Genomic DNA, 22,988 nt, shown 5'->3' with positions numbered 1-22,988 from the left:
CTAGATCATCTCTGATGTTACCCAACACAGCCTCACTGAAAGGACGTAAGCACTGGCTGTCCCAGGTCATGTGACCAAAGTCTTCATCTGGGTGTGTACATCAGGGACATTGTTGGACTCCCCACCCCCGCCATAGGTCACATTAAGTCGGTATGGCGTCATATAGGACATGTGCATATAGTTAAACTGAATGTATTTTAAACATATATTCCGGGAGATCTTTTTGGGATACTGCAAGATCTTGCGCTACTCTGCATCTGTAAGTTCTCTACCCTGACTCTGTCCCACTTTGACCGTAGCCCACTCAGGGAATCAACAGATGCTGATTGTAGCGTGGCATATAGCCATTTCACCATGTGTCCTGCTGTGCCAAGGGTGAATAAGGCATGTAGTACAGGGTGTGGCTCCAGTTCTTCCCTCCCTCTGTCCTGTAGTTGTGCAAACGGGCTTGCCAAGGCCTTGTACTGTAAGAACTGACCTGGGGGAGCCCACAGCTATCTATCAACTCTTCAAATCGAATCAATACTTTGTCCAGGCAGCAATCCCCAACATTATCCAACCCTGCATCTGACCAGCGAACCAATTGTTCGCTTGTGAATATGGATTGGAGGTCACCATGCGGTGACCCCACGAGAAGTAACACTGGGGTGTATTTGGTGAATCGCTGCCCTTTACTCTGACACCTTCTCCAGGTCTGTAAGGCTGTGCATTGCAATAAAAAGCAGTAAGGGGTGGGCGTTGTTGGGATTAGCAGTTTTGCCATCACAAGACTGGTAACGATGCCGGGTCTGGTAGGCATGTGCCCTCCTCATTCACTCCTTCTACCCATTGTGCCAATCATTGTAATTGGGCATCCAGCATATAAATTCAAAGTTTGATACACCTAGTCCTGCATCCGACATAGGGCGTTGTAGCGATTTCAGGGACACCCTCGGGTGCCCATCTCCCCACACCAGATCTCGTAAAAGGGCATTCAAGGGGTGGAACCAGCTGCTCGGCATCAAGACCGGGAGATTTACAAAAAAATACAACAGCTGGGGCAGCATGACCAATTTAGACAGGGTAATCCGAGCCATAATGGTTAATTGCAATGTGCGTCAAAAGTGCACACAGGAAGGAAGTGAACGCAGTGTCCTGCCCAGGTTCCCTTCTTTCAAATCATCGGCCATGACAGGCTCCATAATGCTTATATATGTGAAGATATACAGCATGTCAGTCTCCAAAATGAGCTTAGTGCGTAAAACATGCAATACAATAATTTTAAAAGGAGGAAAAGCTTCCCTCACCATGCTAGATCGCTCAGCAGCATTGATAGTCTCATCCTGCTGAATTGTGTATGTTTGGCCCGACGTATCAGGCAGGCCAAACAGGCATGCGCAGTTAGGTTTCTGTTAGACCTGGCACCATTGGCGTGTTTCTCCCCTGCAAATTTTTCTTTTGCCTCCTGTGTTTTGCTCTGTGTTGGACTCCGTTTTGCTGGTTTAGATGCTTTGGGCACGTTGTCACTGCTGTTCAGTGCCAAAGTGCAAGTGCTCCCTTTGTAAAATGTTGTTATGGATTGGTGTTTTCCATGATTGGCTGATTTGATTTACAAAAAAATACAACAGCTGGGGCAGCATGACCATTTTAGACAGGGTAATCCGGGCCATAATGGTTAATTGCAATGTGCGCCAAAAGTGCACACAGGAAGGAAGTGAACGCAGTGTCCTGCCCAGGTTCCCTTCTTTCAAATCATCGGCCATGACAGGCTCCTTAATGCTTATATATGTGAAGATATACAGTATGTCAGTCTCCAAAAAGAGCTTAGTGCGTAAAACATGCAATACAATAATTTTAGAAGGAGGAAAAGCTTCCCTCACCATGCTAGATCGCTCAGCAGCATTGATAGTCTCATCCTGCTGAATTGTGTATGTTTGGCCCGACGTATCAGGCAGGCCAAACAGGCATGCGCAGTTAGGTTTCTGTTAGACCTGGCACCATTGGCGTGTTTCTCCCCTGCAAATTTTTCTTTTGCCTCCTGTGTTTTGCTCTGTGTTGTACTCCGTTTTCTGGTTTAGATGCTTTGGGCACGTTGTCACTGCTGTTCAGTGCCAAAGTGCAAGTGCTCCCTTTGTAAAATGTTGTTATGGATTGGTGTTTTCCATGATTGGCTGATTTGATTTACTAATAAGTCGCTAGTAAAGTGCACTGTGTGTGCCCAGGGCCTGCAAATCAAATACTGCTAGTGAGCTGCAGCACTGATTGTGCCACTCACATAAGCAGCCTGTAACTGTAACTCTGGCCTGCCATTGCGGAGCCTGTGTGCAGTCTGGTACTGCCATGCCAACCTAGCGAGTGCACCCTCTTGCCAGATCCAAACCTTCCCTTTTCTTACATGTCTGTCACTCCTAAGGTAGGCCCAAGGTACCCCTGTGGGCAGGGTGCAGTGTATGTGAAAGGTAGGGCATGCCCTGGTGTGTGTGGCATGTGAATTACTGCCAATTTCGTTTTTCACTATTGCAAGGCTACCTGTTCCTATTGGATGGAATGGGAGTTTGTTTATAACATCTTCTAAACATAAGTACCTCTGGGAACAAGGTAGGAAAATAAAGTTTAGTATGCCTGAACTCACAATGTTAAAATGCATGTTTTAGTGAGTGTGATTTTTACATTCTGTATTTGAAAATACCACTTTTAGAAAGTAGGTATTTTCTTGCTTAAACGTCCAGTGTGCCTCTGTTAGGTTTGTGTATTGCATATCTGGGTTTGGATGACCGGGCTGGGGAGGGACAGTGGCTTTAGAGAGACTAATGAGTCAAGGCTGGGCTAAATAGACCTAGGCTGCATTTTATAGTAGGGGGAGGAGATTTCCTTTCTCCTGAATGGGCATGGTCTGCCAAGGACAATGCTGTTTCCACCTCCTGCCAGGAAGCTGCACCAGAGAGGACAGAACTGGTTTTGGCTGCGTACAGACACTCTCCGCCTTTAGAGAACAAATGAATTTTGCATTTAAAAATAGGGGCCCAGACGAGAGACTTAGATCATTTCTGGGAATCAAGAGGAACCTTTGTCAAGGAAAAGAGCTGGAGAAGCTGAGGAGGAATACTGGCCCTGTGCTGTTTGGGGTTGGCCTGCAGTGGCTATTTGCTGCTGAGGAAAGGAAAAAGGACTTCGCTGTTTGCTGTGTCTCCCCCTTGAGGCAGATCTCCAAGGGCTTGAAACTGAGCTTGCCTCCTGTTCTGAAGTCTCAGGGACACACAGACCTCACCCCCTGCTACCATGAACTTCTTTGCTGGGAGCTCTGACCTACAAAGAGGTGCCTGCTGTTGTTTTGGACCTCTAGAGAGTGTTTTCCCCTGGGAGCTGGAAAATGAACGCAACACCGAGAAGCGTGACACGTCCATATCTATTTATGACGCATCGCCCAAGAAACCGTCGCAGCGCCTGCCACAGCATGGGAAATCGCTGCAAGGCGCATCGAGTGCAAAGATCTCTGAAGTCCGAGATCATCTCACCGAGTACAACGCAAGGCCTGCTGTGCAGCTGCAAGAGTTCACGTATCATTCAGAATCTTCGCATCGAATCGAGGTGACAAGTTTGTTGCATCGTTGGGAGACGCAGTAAGAAACCGACACATCACCTCCCCATGCAGTAAGAAACCAACGCATCACCTCCTCTCCGGTATGGAAATGATGCATCACCTCCCCTGCGCAGCAGTAAGGAACCAACACATCACCTCCCCGGAGCAAGGAACTGGCCCATCGCCTTCCCTGAGTGTAAGGAACCAACATATCTCCTTCCCTGCAGCCCGTTTTTGTTTGTTTGCATGACCGATACAAGGTACCTTGTGTGGAAAGTGTCACATCTGCAATTTGCTTTCAACTGAACTATTTCTCCCATATAAAAGTCATATAAGTTTACTGTATTGTGGATTTTTGTTGTTTTGGGTCTTGTTTGTTTTAGGTAAAGATTCCATATTTTTCTAAACTGGTGTGGTATCCATTTGTGGTGTTTTCACAAATGCTTTACATACTGCCTCTGAGATAAGCCTGTCGGCTCATGCCAAGCTACCAACGGGGTAAGCAGGGTTATTTTAGAAGTGTATCCTCCTTACCGTGACTAAAAGCAAAGGTCCCTATTTGGACAAAGGTATCTACCTCTGTCAACTAGAGAACCGTTTCTCTAACTGGCTGTATTCTACAGCTGGGTTGAGAAAGGTGCCAGACTCCCTGTGCCTGAGCGGAGCATCTAAGCAGAATTCGCAGTCCAATCCCAGCACTGCTGTCATAGTATGAGAGCAGCATCTCGATTGGTTGGGGACTCTGTCCCAGGAACTGCAGGGAGCAGCAGGTGAGAGGGAGCACCAAAGTGCGAGCAGCCCTCAAGATCAGGTTAGTTTTTTTTAAAATTCAACCCTCCCCCTTCCCCCACCACCGCTGTTCTGCCCCTTCCCCCCACTGAATATTGGCAGTGGCTTGAATGCTTCAAGGTAGGACCATAGATTGAATCTTGATCAGAGACATGCATTTTGAGAACACAGGGGCCATATGTATGAACACATTTCCCCATAGACACAGAATGGGTAAAACCCTTTGATACATCTGGCCCACACTGTATTAATCTGGCACAAAAAGGATATTGCATTTGTGTGAGGCCTGTGTCTGTGTCTCAAGAAAAGAACATGCGTCCTTTTTATAATGCAGTGAAACGAATTAAATTGCTAAACAGCACAACGGAGTTGTTTGGGCTTGGCTGCCAGTAACAACAACCTTTCAGCTTCCTGGCAGAACAGTAGCCATGGGCATTAGTATTCCTGAGCTCTTCAGTGGAGCTGGTACTTACCGGATCCAGCTAATGTCAGCTTTATTTAGCCTCCTAGTCAAATATTAGCTGCATGCGATCAGATTTAACGTTCAAAAGCACAAAGTGTTCATGTTGAAATGCTGCATTTAACCAAGCCACCTTAAACAAAGGGTTCTCACACAACATGTTGAAATGAAAAGCAATCTGGATCAAAATGTATTGTGTATTTCTGGAATGTTGCTAAATAAAAATAGCTGATGTGGCACAACATTTGTAACATGTTTGGTTTTGATTATCACGTTGTTGACATAGGAAAAATGCCATGAATACTTGTTGCATTTAATTCTATAGTTGTTTCTTTTACATTATCTTGATTTAAAAAGAAAAAAACAATCAAGTTGGTGGCTGGAATTTGCCAAGATCTAGAAATAAGTTCCATTTCCTGGACTGGTTTGAAGTCTAAGTGGAGATATTCACTAATACAATTGGTTTCTTAATGTGGTTGGAAGGTCAAAGTATCTCCTAGTTTCATTGCTAAAACGCAACTAAATATGGCAAGACAGTCATAGCAAATATGGAATTAAGTGTATTGCAAGGCAATTAGGAGAGACCCAAGATCATGAGCATCCTTTAGGGGTCACCATTAGATATAACCTGGGGAAACCCTTGTTATCTTTGATGTGAAGTGCGACTATTGGACTTTATTCTTGAGACAGGGAAACACTGCAAACATAAATGAATCTGCCATCTTCACATTGTGTGTGCTTCTTCCTGTGAGGATGTCGAGGGGCTAAGGGTAAAACAAGGAGTGGAATGCTGCTCCTGTGCAGGCACTTGTCTCAGTTAAAATATTAGCCCAATACCATCATTTTTCAATAGGTTTTGTGTCAGAATACTGAGCACAGACGTTTCATGCTAACCAAACATCCCAGTCAGAATATCCAATGGAAAAATAATCTGATGGTAAGTGTCTATTGGTAAACTGTTGCTTACTATTTTGGACTCTATTTATAGGTAGTCTAATGGAAATGCTTTCATGTCAGGGTGAAGAGGGGGAAAAAAACAACCAACACTATGAAAAAGCTCCCTCGTGACCTCTCTATTTTATCAAAAGATTCAAACACTGAATTCCAACAAGGACAACACCAAATGCCAAAGACATTTTTTACTTTCTCATTTTCTTTTAAATTTTATTACCTTTTTTGCTATTAATACTTTTTTTTCCATATTATTATTTTCAGGATAAAACGTTATCAAAAAATACAAACTTTTCATCAGAGATGTATAATGTATAAAATATTTTCCACACTGCAATCTAATCATTCCTAGGTAGAGAACCAACACAGCCTAATCACTCACTCATACCTAATACATATTCCAATCATAAAACAATCTATCTGAACAAGTTGACACGTTTAGTTGATTCTCGTCTATTGCCCAATACAGGGTTACTACATTCAGTAGGATTTTACAAAGGGCTTGGTCAACGCGTTTCGGTGGCATACAACGACAATTGGAGCCACCTTCTTCAGGAACCGTCAGATATACTGCACCTTGTTCTCTACACCCAGGGATCCCATGTAGAAATATATGTGCAAAAATCCATAATAAGTTACATGCCCATGAAACATCAATTTCAAAAGACATTGATTGGACCAGTATCAATACATGCCATGTTTAAAATCTCAACACACCCTTGCTACCTCTAGCATAGATTGACCATGATTGTCTCCATCAAACTAATGTCATATCTGTATTATTATTGCCCTCACTTACTAGGGGCAAGCGAGACAAAACCAATATAAACAAAGAGAGAAGGTTTTTATTTCCTTTTACCAGTCTTATCGGAACACCCAAAAGTATATTGGGCGATCTCTTTACCTATCTTCTCACTTTATCAACATCATTCAATTCTACAAGAACAATCAGCTATACTACATTGATACTTACTGTTATCTAATCTTCAGCAAAGAATCTAAGGCATCAAGGATCTAGGGCGGTATTCAAAATATGTACTCTTTTGTCCAGGAGAACCTACTTCCTAGATGGTAATAAGAGAAAGGGAAGTGCTGTCACCTATGTCCCATCGTTGATTACACACTATCCATCACAAACAAAGGCAGAAGGTTTTTATTTCCCTTTTGCCAGTCCTATCTGAACGCCCTAAGATACATTAGGCGGCCTCTTTACCTATATTCTCACTTTATCGACATCAATCACTTCTACGTATACACTCAACTATACTACATTGATACTTACTGTTATCTAATCTTCAATAAAGAATCTAAGGCATCAAAGATCTGGGACGGTATTCCAAATATGTATTCATTTGTCCGGGGGAGCCTACTTCCTAGATGGTAATGAGAGAAAGGGGAGTGCAGTCACCTATGTCCCATCATGATTCCACACTATTCATCGCCCATATACTAACCCTTATTATTCCTAATGTCTTACCTAGGGACAGCCGCTTTTGATCCTGCCAGTGGTGGACACGTGTTGCTACCAGATTTAATTCAGTTGTTGTTAAACCTGTGTGTCAAGAATATATGATATAGGATCTATTTAAACACATTTAACACCTGGTCAAAAGTCTATAAAAACCTGAAATACTCTTTCTTATAATTTTATCCAAATACCTTGAATCTATTTGTTCCCAATATATAAATGCCAATACTCTCAGTGCTGTGGTCTCCTGCGTTGTGACATCATCTCAGTAGATATCATCTCAACTTTCCCAAAGTCACTGCCAAGAAAGCGGAAAGGCAAGGTTCACTCTTCTTTGTTCGCTATTTACAGCATTTAGAGTTCAGTATATTGCAACCTTCATTACACTTTATTCTACCTCTTTTTTTTAAATATATTGTGTGGTTGGTTTCTCACCAGTATACTTATTCAAACCACATCACTCTGACTATTCTGAACATATAGTTACTGCAAAGCATTGCAATCCTTTACCCTAGTTGCTGGCTCTCAATCCCAACCGCATTCATTATTTAAGCAAACATCTTACACAGAGTTGCTGTCATAAACTGGGAGCTCCCCTCCCATCTCTTCCATCCCTCAACAAGCGGTATCATTATAGCGTTTGCCCCAGTCTTCTCTACGTTCTATTTTGCACCCCAACGCGTATCCTAGCCCCACAGCACTTACCTGTTTAGTTCAATATCTATGTCGCACAGGTCTCTGCAACACCGCTCACGTCCCCACGATAAAGATACCGATCTCCAAATGCCACTATTTATGCCTTGCCCGACCTCTGTAATTCCACTCCAAACTCAGTGGTTATCCACACCTTTGTTATCATATAATGTGACCGCGGACTTCCCGTTTCCTTTAAGGAGAGTAATTTGTACAATTTCACTACGCTACAGCATACACGCCCTTTAACGCCATAGATATCGATGGACTTACAAACTGCAACCTAATTAGACATGCCATGTTGGAGAAGGCATTCAACAACATGAAATGAAGCTTCTATGTCTAATGCTCTATCCTACGCCATCAGGTTCACAAATATAAACACAAGAAATCGCCATATGAAAAATAGAAAAAAATATCCAGCAACACAGTGCGATACGTCCATGTTAACATCCATCAACCACAGACTAACAATGGTATTCTGTAATCAAAGGGCGACATCAATATTAAAATACAGCATACTACGTTGCTCTACCAATCAAATCATAACAACATAAAGCAGAGGTCTTCAAACTTTTGGATGCCGAGACCCCCTGTCAACATTTTGAGGTGTAAGGACCCCCTCCTGACAAACATTTCTAAACCTGTAGGCAGGGCTACTGGAATTATGAGGCAGTTGAGGACCAAATTACGCTTGACTAAATTGTGTGGGAAGAAAATGTAAATTATGTTACGTGACGCAGCGTATTGTGGGATAGCATTGCTTCATTATTTTGCAATACATTTTTTACACACAGTAACACTGAGGAAAGATTTCACCCCATCAGTACCTGTTTATAACCAAAATACAGAAATGAACATCAGAAAGATTTCTAGCCAACCTTTGTGAAGGGCCTTCCACTCTGCAGGAATACATTCTGCCACATTAGAAGCTCACCTGGCCATGGCCGGGAGAATCAGGGGTCGCTTAAAACCCTGGCGGTTTTCTGCAGAGTTAAGCAGTTTACCCATGCAGTTTTCCTCTCACTCCCTCCCTTCCATCCCTCTCCCAACCCTGGATCCCTCTCTCACTTTCAGACCATTTTTTTTCACCCCTTTTTACAACTTCTGAACTATCCCCATTCAACCTCTCACTTCACATTTAATCACCTCTTGCCATTCTGTCTTTTTACTGCCCTCTTCTCTAACAGTCTCTCACATTTATGTCATGGCCTCTCTGGCCCCATAACCACCCGTTCCCCTCAGCACTTCCCATTCACCTCGTCTCTCCATTCAACTTATTGTCTATTTGTATCTTACACCTCTCGGGTACCCCATTCATCTTTCACATCTCCCCTTTGTTCTAACAGAAGCCCTCAGCATTGGCTCACACCCACTTCTAGTGTGTCCTCACTACTCTTCAGCAATTTACATTTCTTCTCATCCCTGACCTCTTCAATCAAATTCTCTCAATCTCTTGCTGTCCTCTCTCATCCTCTCATCTCTCCTCACCAAGCATACTGGTTGGACCTGTATGCTCCTCTCATCCTGTGCCACTCTGCTTATTGATCCCCAATTCAAGAAGGCATGAGTTGTCTATCTCGCTGTTTTGGTGCAGGCAGCGTAGTTATGGGACTTGCACCCTCCTTTGTTTCACTCCACCAAAAATCGATTATCCTTTAGGAAGATATAAAAACCTTTCTCTATGCTCTGTAGGTTACCCCATTTGGCTGGTTATCCATCTCCTGTGTGTTTCTCATTTGCCTTCAGGCAGCAGATGGTCATTAGCCCCAGGGCTTCTTTTGGTAACAGTAGCGCAGTACAAATGTAAATAATAATAATCTGCAGAAGCAGGGGAGCCACTAGACCAGAACTTCTGGGGGAGGGGTACTAACACTCCCAGCCAGGGCTGGCCCTAACACTGATTGCACCTGGTGCAACAGTCTTTTTTGGTGCCCCACCCCCGTTTCCTCCTTCTCCATGAATTCCCTTACTACCACTCACCAACAATCCACCTCATCTCTCTATAACACCTTTCTGACAAACATTTCAATTTTTATAGCGCTACTCATAGTTTACTCACACTAACTTCTGTGATCTGCATGGTACATATTCTTTGTAGCAGGCACATTAACCCTCTGCGCTGTGTGGGTGGCAGGAGTGCCCATGTGAGTGCACGGTGAGCGATGCAACAGTGTGAGAGTAGGGTGAAGGGAGTGACTGCAGGGTAAGTGAGGTGGCCGTACGAATTTGGGTGCGGATGCAAGTTCAGAATGGGATGAATGAATGTATAATTACTGCTGGGATTGTTTAAGTGGGTTGTATATTCAGCAGTGAGGGGGACAGGTGAGTGAAGTGTCACATGAGTGCAGGATGAGTAGTGTGCTTGTGTGACTGCAGGGTGAAGTATAGGGTGAACAGCGCAAGTGCATTGTGAGTGCAGAGTAATCATTGTGAGTGCAGGGTGAGCAGGTGAATGGTGTGAGTGCATGGTGATCAGTGTGAGTGCATTGTGATAGCTATGAGGACAGGGTGAGCATGAAAGTGAAGGGCGTGAAGGAGGAGTGAGTTGTCTGAATGCAGGGTCCATTCCCAGACACTTGAAGTAACCCAGCATGTTATTGACAGCGGCGTAGGGTTTAAGATCTAAGTTAAACTATTGCTATTATGGCAGGGTGGAGGAAATAAATAATGTGATGATCCTGTAACAAACTTCCAGTCTTATGGATACGGTTGCCAGTAGATTATTTTGATGGCCCAGTTGGTACAAAAATAAGCAGTCACCTAAAACTGTATTTTAAGCACTTATATGCGCATACTTCAAACAGCAAATATAAATAGAAAATAATTTTAATTGTGCTCTAGGACTGCCTTAATGATCCATGTCTGATCATTAAAAAGAACAAACACAGAAAAATCACATAATGAATGATTACATACTTTTTTATTTATAAATCTATTTAGTGTCAAGAGGAGGTCTCTGCAGGCTCTTTAAACAACACACAAAGGCATTTTACTTTTGGCAACCCTACTTTATATTCCTTTTCATGAAATGCATTCTCACACTACATCAGTAAATGTAAAATACAAACGAAAGGAATAGGCAGGGGGTACTGGAATCAGGAAAAAAACACTAAGCCTCTGTAACCAGTTTACAAAGGCAGGTAAATATGTAAATGGTCTTTAAAGACCTGTGAAAAACTCTGATGGGCGTGCTGGAGATAAGACTCCAGACACTGCCCAGCTGAGGCCCCAGAAGCTTGAGTTACACTGCAGCAGCCCGGGCTGAGACACAGGGGAAGAGGGGGGCTGAAGCCCTTGGGCCTGAGCAGAAGTGTGACTGGGAGCGCGACCCCCTTTGCATCGCTCCACGGTCCCCCTGGGGGTCGCGCCCCACAGTTTGAAGACCCCTGACATAAAGGGACTCCCATATCCACGTATTTCATAATACCGCATGGGGAGGATCAGATCGCTACACACGCAGCACAGTGGTGACATACACCTTCCTATATGTCACGATAATTCAGCCACTTTTTAGGATTCTTTGCCAAACAAACTCTGCTCTTCACACATTAGGATCCACCAGGTTGTGGAATCAAGTGTCAAAATACAACAGACATGGTTGTATTTAATACCATACCCAACGCTCAACTATCCATATCCACTTCCAAAAAACACACCTTCTGTTACATTAAATAGCCAAGACAAAACGGTCATCTGTCTATCTCAAGTCAAGTCAAGTCAAGTCAGATAATTTATATAGCTCACTACATACCCAGAGGGTCTCAAGGCGCTTGAGGAAGGGTGGAGGATTACTTGTTGAATATCCATGTTTTAAGCTGTTTTCTGAAGGCTAGGTGGTTTTGAGTAAGACGGAGGTGAATGGGAATGGAGTTCCAGGTCTTAGCCGCTAGGTAGGAGAAGGATCTTCCCCCCATGGTGGTTTTGTTGATGCGTGGAACAGCAGCGAGGGCTTGGTTGGAAGAATGAAGCTGGCGGAGGGGAGTGTAGAAGGATAGTCGCTTGTTGAGGCTTTCGGGTCCAAGTTCGTAGAGGGCTTTGTGTGCGTGGGTGAGAAGGCGAAACGTTATCCTTTTATTGACGGGAAGCCAGTGGAGGTCTTTCAGGTGACCGGAGATGTGATCTTTGCGCAGGATGTCTAGTATGAGTCTGGCTGAGGCGTTTTGGATGCGTTGGAGTTTTTTCTGAAGTTTTGCGGTGGTACCGCCGTACAGGGTGTTTCCGTAGTCCAGGCGGCTTGTAACCAGTGCGTGGGTTACCGTTTTTCTAGTATCGGTGGGGATCCAGCAAAATGTTTTTTTGAACATGCGCAGAATGTTGAAGCATGATGATGAAACTGCGTTGACTTGTCTGGTCATCGAGAGAGAGGAGTCCAGGATGACGCCCAGGTTCCGTGCATGGTCTGTTGGGATGGGTGCTTTTCCTAGGGCTGCTGGCCACCAAGAGTCGTCCCAGGCGGAAGGGGAAGTACCTAAGATGAGGACTTCTGTCTTGTCCGAGTTCAGTTTTAGACGGCTGTGCTTCATCCATTCTGCTACTTCTTGCATCCCTTCATGTAGGTTAGTTTTGGCGGTGTTTGGGTCTTTGGTGAGTGAAAGGATCAGTTGAGTGTCATCGGCGTAGGAGATGATGTTAAGGTTGTGATGGCGTGCGATGGCTGCGAGGGGGCTCATATATACGTTGAAGAGTGTGGGACTGAGTGATGATCCTTGTGGCATGCCGCAGATGACTTCGGTGGCCTCTGACTTAAACGGGGGAAGGCGGACTCTCCGAGTTCTTCCGGTAAGGAACGAGGTGATCCAGTCCAGTGCTTTTCCTTGAATTCCGATGTTGTTGAGAAGTTGTATAAGGGTGCTATGACAAACTGTATTGAATGCAGCGGACAGGTCAAGGAGGATGAGGGCGACTGTGTCTCCGTTGTCCAGTAGTGTTCGAATGCCGTCAGTTGCTGCGATGAGGGTGGTTTTGGTGCTATGTTTGGCTCGGAAGCCAGACTGTGAGGAGTCGAGGGATTTATTGGTTTCAAGGAAGGCGGCGAGCTGGTTGTTGACGGCTTTCTCAATGACTTTGGCCGGGAATGGTAGGAGTGAGATGGGGCGGTAGTTTTTGAGTTCGGTGGGGTCTGCTGTGGGTTTTTTCAGAAGGGCGCTGAGGTCGGCGTGTTTCCAGCTTTCCGGGAATGTGGCGGAGTTGAGGGAGCAGTTGATGACGTCTCGGAGGTGGGGTGCGATGATGGAGTCTGCTTTGTTGAAGATGTAGTGGGGACATGGGTCTGTGGGGGATCCTGAGTGGATGGAGTTCATCAGGCGAATGGTGTCCTCAGTGGAGATTGGGTTCCAGTCATAAAGGATGTTCAGGGGGGGTTTAGGTTCGGGGGTAGGTTGGGTGGGTTGGTCTCCGGGATGGTTGTCGAAGCTGTTGTGGATGTCGGCGATTTTGTTGTGGAAGAATGAAGCTAGGGAGTCACAAAGGGTTTGAGAGGGAGTGATGTCGTTGGAGTTGGCAGTGGGGTTGGTAAACTCTTTGACGATGTTGAATACTTCCTTGCTGTTGTGGGCGTTGTTGTCTAGTCGGTCTTTGAATGCAGATTTCTTAGCTGATCGGATGAGTTGGTGGTGTTTACGGGTGTCGTTTTTGAAGGCGTCTCTGGTCCTAATGTTTGGCTCTTTTTTCCAGGCTTTTTAGGGAACGACAGGGTTTCTTTGATTTCTTAAGGTTATCATTGAACCAGGGGGCGTTTTTGCTGCCTAGTTTGATTTGACGTTTTTTCAAGGGTGCTAGGTTGTCGGCGCAGTGGGTTAGCCATTGTGTGAGGTTGATGGCTGCTTGGTTAGGGTTCGACGAATAGGCAGGGGGGTTTTGAAGAAGCGATGTGGAGATCTGGTCGATGCTGATTTTGTTCCAGTTTCTTCGCAGTGTTGGTTGAGGGTGGCTGTGGATTGTGGTTTTTCTGTATTCAAAGTGGACGCAGCTGTGGTCCGTCCAAGGGAGAGCTGTGGTGTGGTTAAAGGAGATGTGCTTGCTGGAAGTGAAGATAGGGTCGAGAGTGTGTCCTGCGTAGTGGGTGGGGGTGTTTACAAGTTGTTTGAGTCCGAGGTTGGCGAGATTGTCTAGAAGGGTGGTGGTGTTGCTGTCGTGGCTCTTTTCCATGTGGAAATTGAGGTCTCCCAGTAGGATGTAGTCCTCTGAGGGGAGGGCGTGTGGGCTGATGAAGTCAGTGATGTCTTCACTGAATTGTGTACGGGGTCCTGGTGGCCTATAGAGGAGGGTGCCTCTGAGTGTGGTCTTGTGGTCAGTGTGGATCTGGAAGTGAAGTTGTCGTCTGAGCTGGTTGGGACACGGATGGTGTTCTTATGGACTATGGCGATGCCTCCTCCTGTTTGGTTGGTGCGGTCCTTTCGGATGATCTTGTACCCGTCCGGGATGGCTATGGTGATGTCTGGAGCTGAAGAGGCGTTCATCCACGTTTCTGTGAGGAAGGCGACGTCCGGGTCTGTAGTGTCGAGTAGGTCCCAGAGTTAGACGGCGTGACTGTGGACTGAGCGGGTGTTAAGAAGGATACATTTCAGCTGGTTGGTGTCAGGAGTCAGGAGTATGTTTGGAAGTGGTGGGTTTGGTGAGGGTTCTAATGCAGGCAAACTTGCATGAATTACAGGTGAAAGGTCCATGGGTATGTCCAGGTGCGGCTTGGTAGCAGTTTGGTGGTCGGCCGGGGTTAAGGGCTGTGAGGGTGGTTGCGTCATATGTAATGCGGGGGGGTTTGGAATTGCGGGGAACAGGGGTTCGGCGCTGGGCGCGGTCCCGGCGCGGACGGGCTTAGACGGGCTTACCTTTGGCGCACCTTCGGCGCGACCGCTGCGCTGAGGTTCATCTGTCTAAAATGGAGAGTGGAGGGGGGCGGAGTGTGGGAGGGGCAGCTGGGAGGCGGTAGCAGGGAGGGTAGGCGGGCCAAGGGAATACACAACAAACCAGATGACAAAATGGAGAATGGAAAGTGAAACGGGGGCAAAGTTCGGTTACTACAAGGCTTAATTCCTCAAAGTAATGCACACAGTGAAAGCAGCACGAAAATACAGTATGTAAATGGCGGCAGCAGCTACAATTCAAACAGACAAAGTTGCGCATAAATGCAAATTATCATGCGAGGTTCGGCGCTATATTTAAATCAATGCGCTATGATTAAATGTCTATTTCAATCACAATCAGAGCGCTATGTTTAAATGCCAGTTTCAATCACAATCAGAGCTCTATGTTTAAATGCCAGTTTCAATCACAATCAGAGCGCTATGTTAAATGCCTACGATACCACAGTGAATTCGGCAGAGGCGCTTCAAAACGAGGATTGCAAGCAGATTCTGTGGCCAGGGAGTCACAGTACTCTCAATCTTATAATTCAACAGGACTTCCACCATCTATTGAGAGTAGATCCATATCCAGTAAAAGACAAATCATTTTTACTTTGAGAAGACAGCTGTCTACTTTACTCCACCTAATTATATCAGAAGCAGTTTACCTATTTTTATCATTGGCCAGCATTACTATCGCCTCACAGACATTTGTTATATTGTTAAGCCCTTATCCAATTGCATTTTCCCTTGGAATGTGGATACCACTACTCCCAATGTTCTCACTCAACTTCAAGTAGATATTAAAAAAAAAATTGTAATATTCCACTGGATTTCCATATTCGATCCATGTTTTACATTATTTGAACTCCACATCTATGTCCCTTGAAGATATATCTATACTACTATTAAAAAGCAAGAACTTTGAACCTTTGAGGCGGGTAAACTCGGGAACCACAGCGCCAATCCACACACCTGATACATCATTGTAATCGTCAGGGTGTGCAGATGGACCTAGGCTATATAAACTATAGAAATATGCGGTATTTAAAAAAATGTACCTTAAAAATAAAAGTAGTCCCTTCAAAGTAGCGCCGGCCGCGACCTGTGTGCTGACATCAGGAGTGCGGGGAGGAGCGGCGTCCAGGAGCGCAAGTAGGAGTGGCGGACATGGCGCGGGGGAGGAGCGGTGACCAGCGGCGGACAGGCTGTGAGGACCGGCAGACAGGCGGGAGGAACGGTGACTAGCATCAAGGTGAACTGAGGAGCGCGGGGGAGGAGCGGCGGCTAAGGTAAGACTCCGGGGGACCCACGGACAATGTTGGGGCAGGCGGGGGTCAGGGCAGGCGGGGGTCGGGTTCAGGCGGGGGATGGGGCAGGCAGGGGACGGGGCAGGCGGGGGACGGAGCGGACAGGGTCCCGGGCTGCTGGACAATGTATGGGCGGGCGGGGGGCGGGGAAGCCTGATTGCTCCCGGACAAGGTCGGGACGGGCTGCTAGTCTCCATATATTCACTGAAAAAAACATAGGTTAGAGGAATGTTGTAATTAGGTGAAAATGGCAGCTAAAATGTAGGGCAGCCTTTATCAAACCTCGCACTTAAGTGAAGTACGCACCATTTTGAAAATTTCTTTTTAAAGGTTTCATTCTTGTTCCTATTGGAGGATTACATGAGGACAACAAGAGGACAACTGCCATCCTAGGCATAGATAACATTTTTTACGGCCACCACTTTAACACTTCCAATTTCCATTTGTGCCAAATGGAAACACTTACATTCGCCTCACATCTAGGGTGGGTGGCAGCTGGGCTTTGGGAATACTCTCCAGACATCCACACGCAAAGGGAGCTTAGGTGTGACTAACGGGTCATCCACATTCTGATAGGATATCCTGGGCAGGATGGGACACTTACAGAAGAACGGGCTGTGCTCGTCCTACACAAAGACGTGCTTAAATCCCTTTAGTGAGTCTGATGTCAGGGCAAGGGCTCAGTACACTCCAAAGGCCTCTCTTTGAAATCTCCCCACTTCAAAGGCTCTACTAGGTGTAGCTACTGAACCCCTGACACCACAAACTCAGTATACTTCTGGACCTGTGGATACTCTACAAGAAAGAACTGCTGTGCTGCCAAATGGAATGCCACTTGGCTGGACTGCTATTCTCTGGGAGCTGCTGCCTTGCTGTGATGGCCTGCTGCCCTTATGTGTGTGGGAAGACCTACTGGACATGGAACTCATCTTGAACCCAGGAACCAAGAGTGACTCAAAGGGCTAGTCTGCTGGTCTGGTCTGAGCCTCAGGGAAATAACAGGCTCTCCACAGAGCCTTTGGCCATTTTCTACAAGTTACTGACCCCCAACAGGTGCCTCTCAGGTCCCTGGGCCCTTAGGGGGTTCTGCAGGTTATGAAATCAAACGTTTGGCCATTTTGTGAACGCAAATGGGCCCGTTCACTCTAGAACCGTGCTGCTCGCACAAAGGATCAGTGTGATCGGGTGCAGGTTCGTCTCTCGCACAGTAAGCATTGCTGCTTGCAACCACGAGGCTCCAGCCCATCCATCCGCGATGCCCTGCGGTACTTTGCATCCCACAGACCACCATCAGTGATGCTCTTCTTGCTCCCAACAAACGTCTTCCCCATGAACGGATTTCTTGTCACAATTCTTGAGAAGGAAAAAAATCAGTGGAGTTACCTGCCAAACTCAAGCTACATCACAGTCTGCTTGCAGTTTTAGAGTTGACCCTGTTGAGTATGACCAAATATCCTGGTTTGTACTCTATGCTTCTAAGCACTATAATGCAGTTTATTCTTTAAAATAAATCATAACTATATTTCTACTTATTTGATTTTGTTGTTTTGGTCTTGTTTTGTTAATTAAATTGAGCTCTATCTTTCTACCCATGTGTGGTGTTTTTTGAGTGGCATTTTTGTTAGAAGGAAAGCTGCTCACACAGGAATTTGATGAAGGGCAGTTTATTCTACGTCTGGTCTCACCGCTGCCAGCCTCACACAGCGTTCTAACATGAGCGCCCTCACCAACATTCTAAAAGGTTAATATAACTGTTCCTGAGGGAAGGGGTGTGAGGAACATACCAAAATAAAACATGTAAATATGAGAAGCAATTTACAACACATCTTCCTCTGTGGAGAATTTAACAATACTATGAATATGCAGTCCAACTATTGCACATAGTCCTCCTGCCAACGTGGTGGGTGGCGTACTCTAGTATCTCTGGCCACTTGAACATCTGGTAGCACAATTTCCTGGTCCTCATCACATCCAGGTACAGGAACACATACATTGGGGCAATAACTTACATTGTCCATACTCCATGTGCTGCCATCATTCAAAACTACAGAGTTATTGTTTACACGCTGGATTCTCAATGGTTTGGAGAAGGAGGACACTTTTGCACGCCCTATACCAGGTATTTTGACTATCACCCACTGTCCAACATGGAATTTTCCCCACCTTTGGTCGTATTTGGTCTTGTAATCAGTTTGATGTTGGTCCACCTTCTCTCTCACAGAATCTCTATCCACCCACACTGGGATTCCTCCATTTAACCAGTTGGGGGTGAGTTTAGATCCTGGATTTCTCCCTTTAAGGGAAACAAAAGGAGAAACTCCGGTCACGGAATTAGGGGATGAGTGATATGACCATAGAATTTTCCTAATGGCGTCCTCTACCGGTTCATGCATGGTAACAGCCATTTGAATGGAGTTCTTCAACATTCTATTAGCTCTCTCTACCATACCATTTGCTTTAGACAGTAGAAAGGTGTTCTTACATGTGAAATGGCCAAATCAGATAGAAATTCTTTCATTGCATCAGATGTAATCTGGACCCCATTGTCTGTCACTAGGGTACTCGGTATTCCCTCTCTTGAGAACACTTCCTTCAAAAACTCAATTAATACTGGAGTAGTTATTGAGGATACAAACTTAGTGCTGACCCAATGGGAGTGATAATCAATGATTATGAACATAAACCTCTGGTTGGTGTTAAGTAGGTTCAAAGGACCTATAATATCAAGCCCCAGCTTGTCACAGGGTTTACTCGGCACCACCACCGGAACGAGAGGTGCTTTATAGATTACTTTGGTTTTGTCACATCTTCCACATGCCTCACAGTCTTTCACCATGTTCTCCACCAACCCATCCATCTTGGGAAACCAATAGTGCTGCCTAATCTTGCTCTTGGTCATGCTTCTCCCTGGATGGCCTTCGTGTGCTAATGCAATAATGTGTTCCTTCATGCTCCCAGGAGGAACAATTTTATTTCCTCTGCACACCTGGCCACTCACATTGGATAACTCATCTCTTACTACCCAGTATGGTTTGAGAGTTTCCGATAGCTCATTGCTAGACTCAGGCCAACCTTTTTCAATTAACTTCCTCAAATCCCTCAACACTTGGTCTTCTTGAGATTCTTTCTCCCATTCCTCCTTATTGATGGCAGGGTATTCAACTGCAAGAATAACCTCCTCTGCTGGATTACATAAGCTTTCCTCACTATGAATCGGTAACCTCGACATGCAGTCTGCTATGGTGTTTTTTACACCCACCACATAACACATGTTGAAATTGTACCCTTGCAATGCCAAAACCCACTTTGAATTACGTGGCGTGGCCCTCTCAATGTTCTTTGTATAAAACAATGGGATTAGGGGCTTGTGGTCGGTTCTTAATGTAAAGGGGATTCCCCACAAAAAAAACTTTAAATGATTTATTGCCCAATAGCATGCCAAAGCTTCCCTCTCAATAGTCGAATAATTTGACTCCGGTTCTTTTAGTGGCCTGGAAGCAAAAGCAATTATTCTTTCACATCCATCCACCACTTGAGTGAGGGATGCCCCCAGGCCTTTCATGCTGGCATCAGTAGTCAGGGTAGTTTTTTCGTTAGGATCAAACATGCCTAAAGTGGGTGCCTTGGCAATGGCTGACATGACATACTGGAACTCCTGTTGACACTCAGAACTCCAAAAAAAAGAGCAATGCTTCTTCAAAAGTTCTCTCATAGAGCATGTGTGACTTGAAAAATTCTCAACAAATTTGGTCATGTACTCCACTAAGCCCAGGAAAGATCTAAGCTCGTCTTTATTAGATGGAGCGGGAGCTAACATTACTGCGTCCACAAGACTAGTCTTTGGCTTGATCCCTTCTCCTGAAATGGTGTGACCTAAGTAAGTTACAGACTTGATACCAATTTTACACTTGTCTTTTTGGGTAGTAAAGCCTGCCTTGCTTAATTTGTTTAGTACCTCTCTCAAATTCTTGTTATGCTCAGCCTCTGAATCACCATAAATTAAGATATCGTCCTGGAATCACAGGACTTTACCAAGACCCTCAAGAATGTGCTGCATAATGCGTTGAAATACAGCAGCTGCAGACGCCAACCCAAACGGCATCCTGTTGTTTTAGACTTGGGATGAAAGGCAACCTGGTGGTATGCTGCCGAGAGGTCTAAAACACTGAAGTATTGTGCTCCTTTTATCACACTGAGCATCTCATTTATCTTGGGAAGGGGATGCCTCTCCACCCGGATGTTGGCATTAAGGTCCCTAAGATCCACACACAAGCGAATCCCTTTTCCCCCTCCTTTCGAAGCTACCACAATTGGGGCGAGCCACTCCGAGCTCTCAATTTTTCAATAACCCCAATGGATTCCAACTTCTCCAGTTCACTTTTTAGAGAATCTTTCACCACTAACGGTACCGATCTGGCTTTATGCACAGTAGGTTTGCAGTGTTTCTTCAACTTTATCTTATAAAGGAAGCCCTTAAGCAATCCCAACTCACTAGAAAATACTTCTGGGAACTCCTCACACACTTCTGTACCTACGCTAGGTTGTTCCACCAAGTACACCAGCTCGGAAGCATTAGGATCTAATTTAATGCCAAGGTCTTTCTGGTGTTTCCACCCCAACAAGCATGATCCCTTCTTGGTTAAATATACCTTACCCACTGTGACTCTATCCTTGAATTTGATCTGCATAATGACCATTCCTGTTAAGCGTATGGTATCACGGTTGTATCCCCCCGGTTTTATGTCAGGAGGCAATACCTCAAATTCTTGGTTAACAGACCTCGCTTTGAATGTAGCTTCATTAATGAGTGTATATGGGGAACACGAGTCAGCATAAACTTCATAAGGTATGTTGTCAAGCAATATCTCGCATTCTGGGTAACGACAATCAGAGCTCTCAAGAAGTTCATTCACCTGGAACACAATGTCACCTCTAAGTACCTCCTCATCAAGAATAACATGGGTTACATCCTTCTTCATATCATGGCAGACTTTTGTAAAATGTCCCCGTTTATTACACCTCCTACATATGGCATTCCTTGCTGGGCATTTAATACTATTTGCTAGGTGGTTAGGAAACATTTTAACTTCTGAGTTTCAGCCCTTTGAACGGAACTTCCCATTGGTACACTTTTACTTTTGTCATTCTTTGTTGAAACTTTTAATACCTCCTCATCACAAACTTGTTTTACCTCAACAGCGTCCTTCATTTCACTCATACAGAAAGCTGGGTGCTCAATGCTCTTAGATATATCCACAGCCTGCTTCAAATCCGGAGCACAACGGAAACATTTTAACTTCTGAGTTTCAGCCCTTTGAACGGAACTTCCCATTGGTACACTTTTACTTTTGTCATTCTTTGTTGATACTTTTAATACCTCCTTATCACAAACTTGTTTTACCTCAACAGAGTCCTTCATTTCACTCATACAGAAAGCTGTGTGCTCAATGCTCTTAGATATATCCACAGCCTGCTTCAAATCCGGAGCATCTGCTAGCAACTTTTCTTGTATTTTTTTATCAGATGTACATCTAACCAGTTGGTCTCTGATCAGCGAGTCAGTAAGAGTCCCAAAATCACAAGTGGAAGAAAGTCCTCTAAGGACCGCAATATAATTTACTACTCTTTCATTCTTTCCCTGTGACCTAGAGATAAACTTGTGTCGTTCCAGAACTACATTAATCTTCTTACCAAATTGGGCATCTAACTTTATCAAGGCAATTTGATAAACATCTGGTGGAACATCACCATCACTACTCCCACTTCCACTTTCACTTACAATATCAGGTAAATTGTCATATATTTCTCTTGCATGCTTCCCTAGATTATGTAATAAAATGTGTAGCTTCCGCACTGACGAGAACCTGTTACCACCAATAGCTATTAAATAGGATTCGAATATTCTCACCCAATTCTTCCAAGGAGTGAGGGGTTCCCCATCCTCATTCAGAAATGGAGGTGGTTGGGACATTGACATTGCAGTTGCCATTACACACTAAAGGAATAATCTCCTGGTTCGAGCTATAGGATAATATATTAAAGATTAACTCAATTACAGCTGCAGATTTATCTAAGCTCAAACCGCTTTCAACACCTGCATAAATTTCCAACTGTGACACCAACGTTACGGATGAAATTTTGACCATATGTTACATACCCTGCAAGGAGAAATTAACGTGTTAAATTGTTCATGTAGATTTACATTTTTGCTTGACACATATATATTTCTGTACACAAGATAGTGCACCCTCAATAGTTTCCTAAAAAAAATCCTTTCCTTTTAGTTTCTTGCTGGCAGTCTTTACTTTTTACTCATAATGCTGAGCCTGTCAGCGCAGATATAACCTTCAGGTCACTGTCACTGTATACCAATTCCTCACTAGACTTAAAAACAGCTGTGCCCACAGTGTGATCTTGTACAATATTCGACACCAATAGGCTCATTAAACTTCAACAGCGGTGCCTATCAGCGCGATATGGTTTAATTTACACCGATAGGCTTCCTCAACAATGTCTGCACAATGACCTTTCAATTATAAAGTGTGAGTGTGGCTCACTGGTTAGAGGCGGCAGACCCGAGAGCAGAGGACGGACCGGGACCAGGGTTCGATTCCCGGCGCGGCAGGTTTCTGGACCAGGGTCAGCGGACTCGATAATTCTCTCGCCTCGGTGCCCACTCTGATCAGCGATCACACTCGGCAACTCTGGGCATTAGCTTGCCTCATCTTCACTAACGGCCCCACCAGACCGCCGGGGATGCCTGGTCTCACCCTGGAGATACCCATTAAGGGACCATCTCTCAGGGAAGCCAGGAAGGGTTTCGCAGCGGTCGAAGCGCCTTGGGACCCTACGGGTAAGTAGTGCGCTATATAAATGCCTATACAAGTACCCTTTTCAGCGCCGCATATTTCCC

The sequence above is a fragment of the Lissotriton vulgaris genome, chromosome 3_2 (genome assembly GCF_964263255.1).
Source record: "Lissotriton vulgaris chromosome 3_2, aLisVul1.2, whole genome shotgun sequence".
NCBI lineage: Eukaryota > Metazoa > Chordata > Amphibia > Caudata > Salamandridae > Lissotriton > Lissotriton vulgaris.
The sequence above is the reverse complement of the archived record's forward strand: the minus strand, read 5'-3'. Positions refer to the sequence as shown.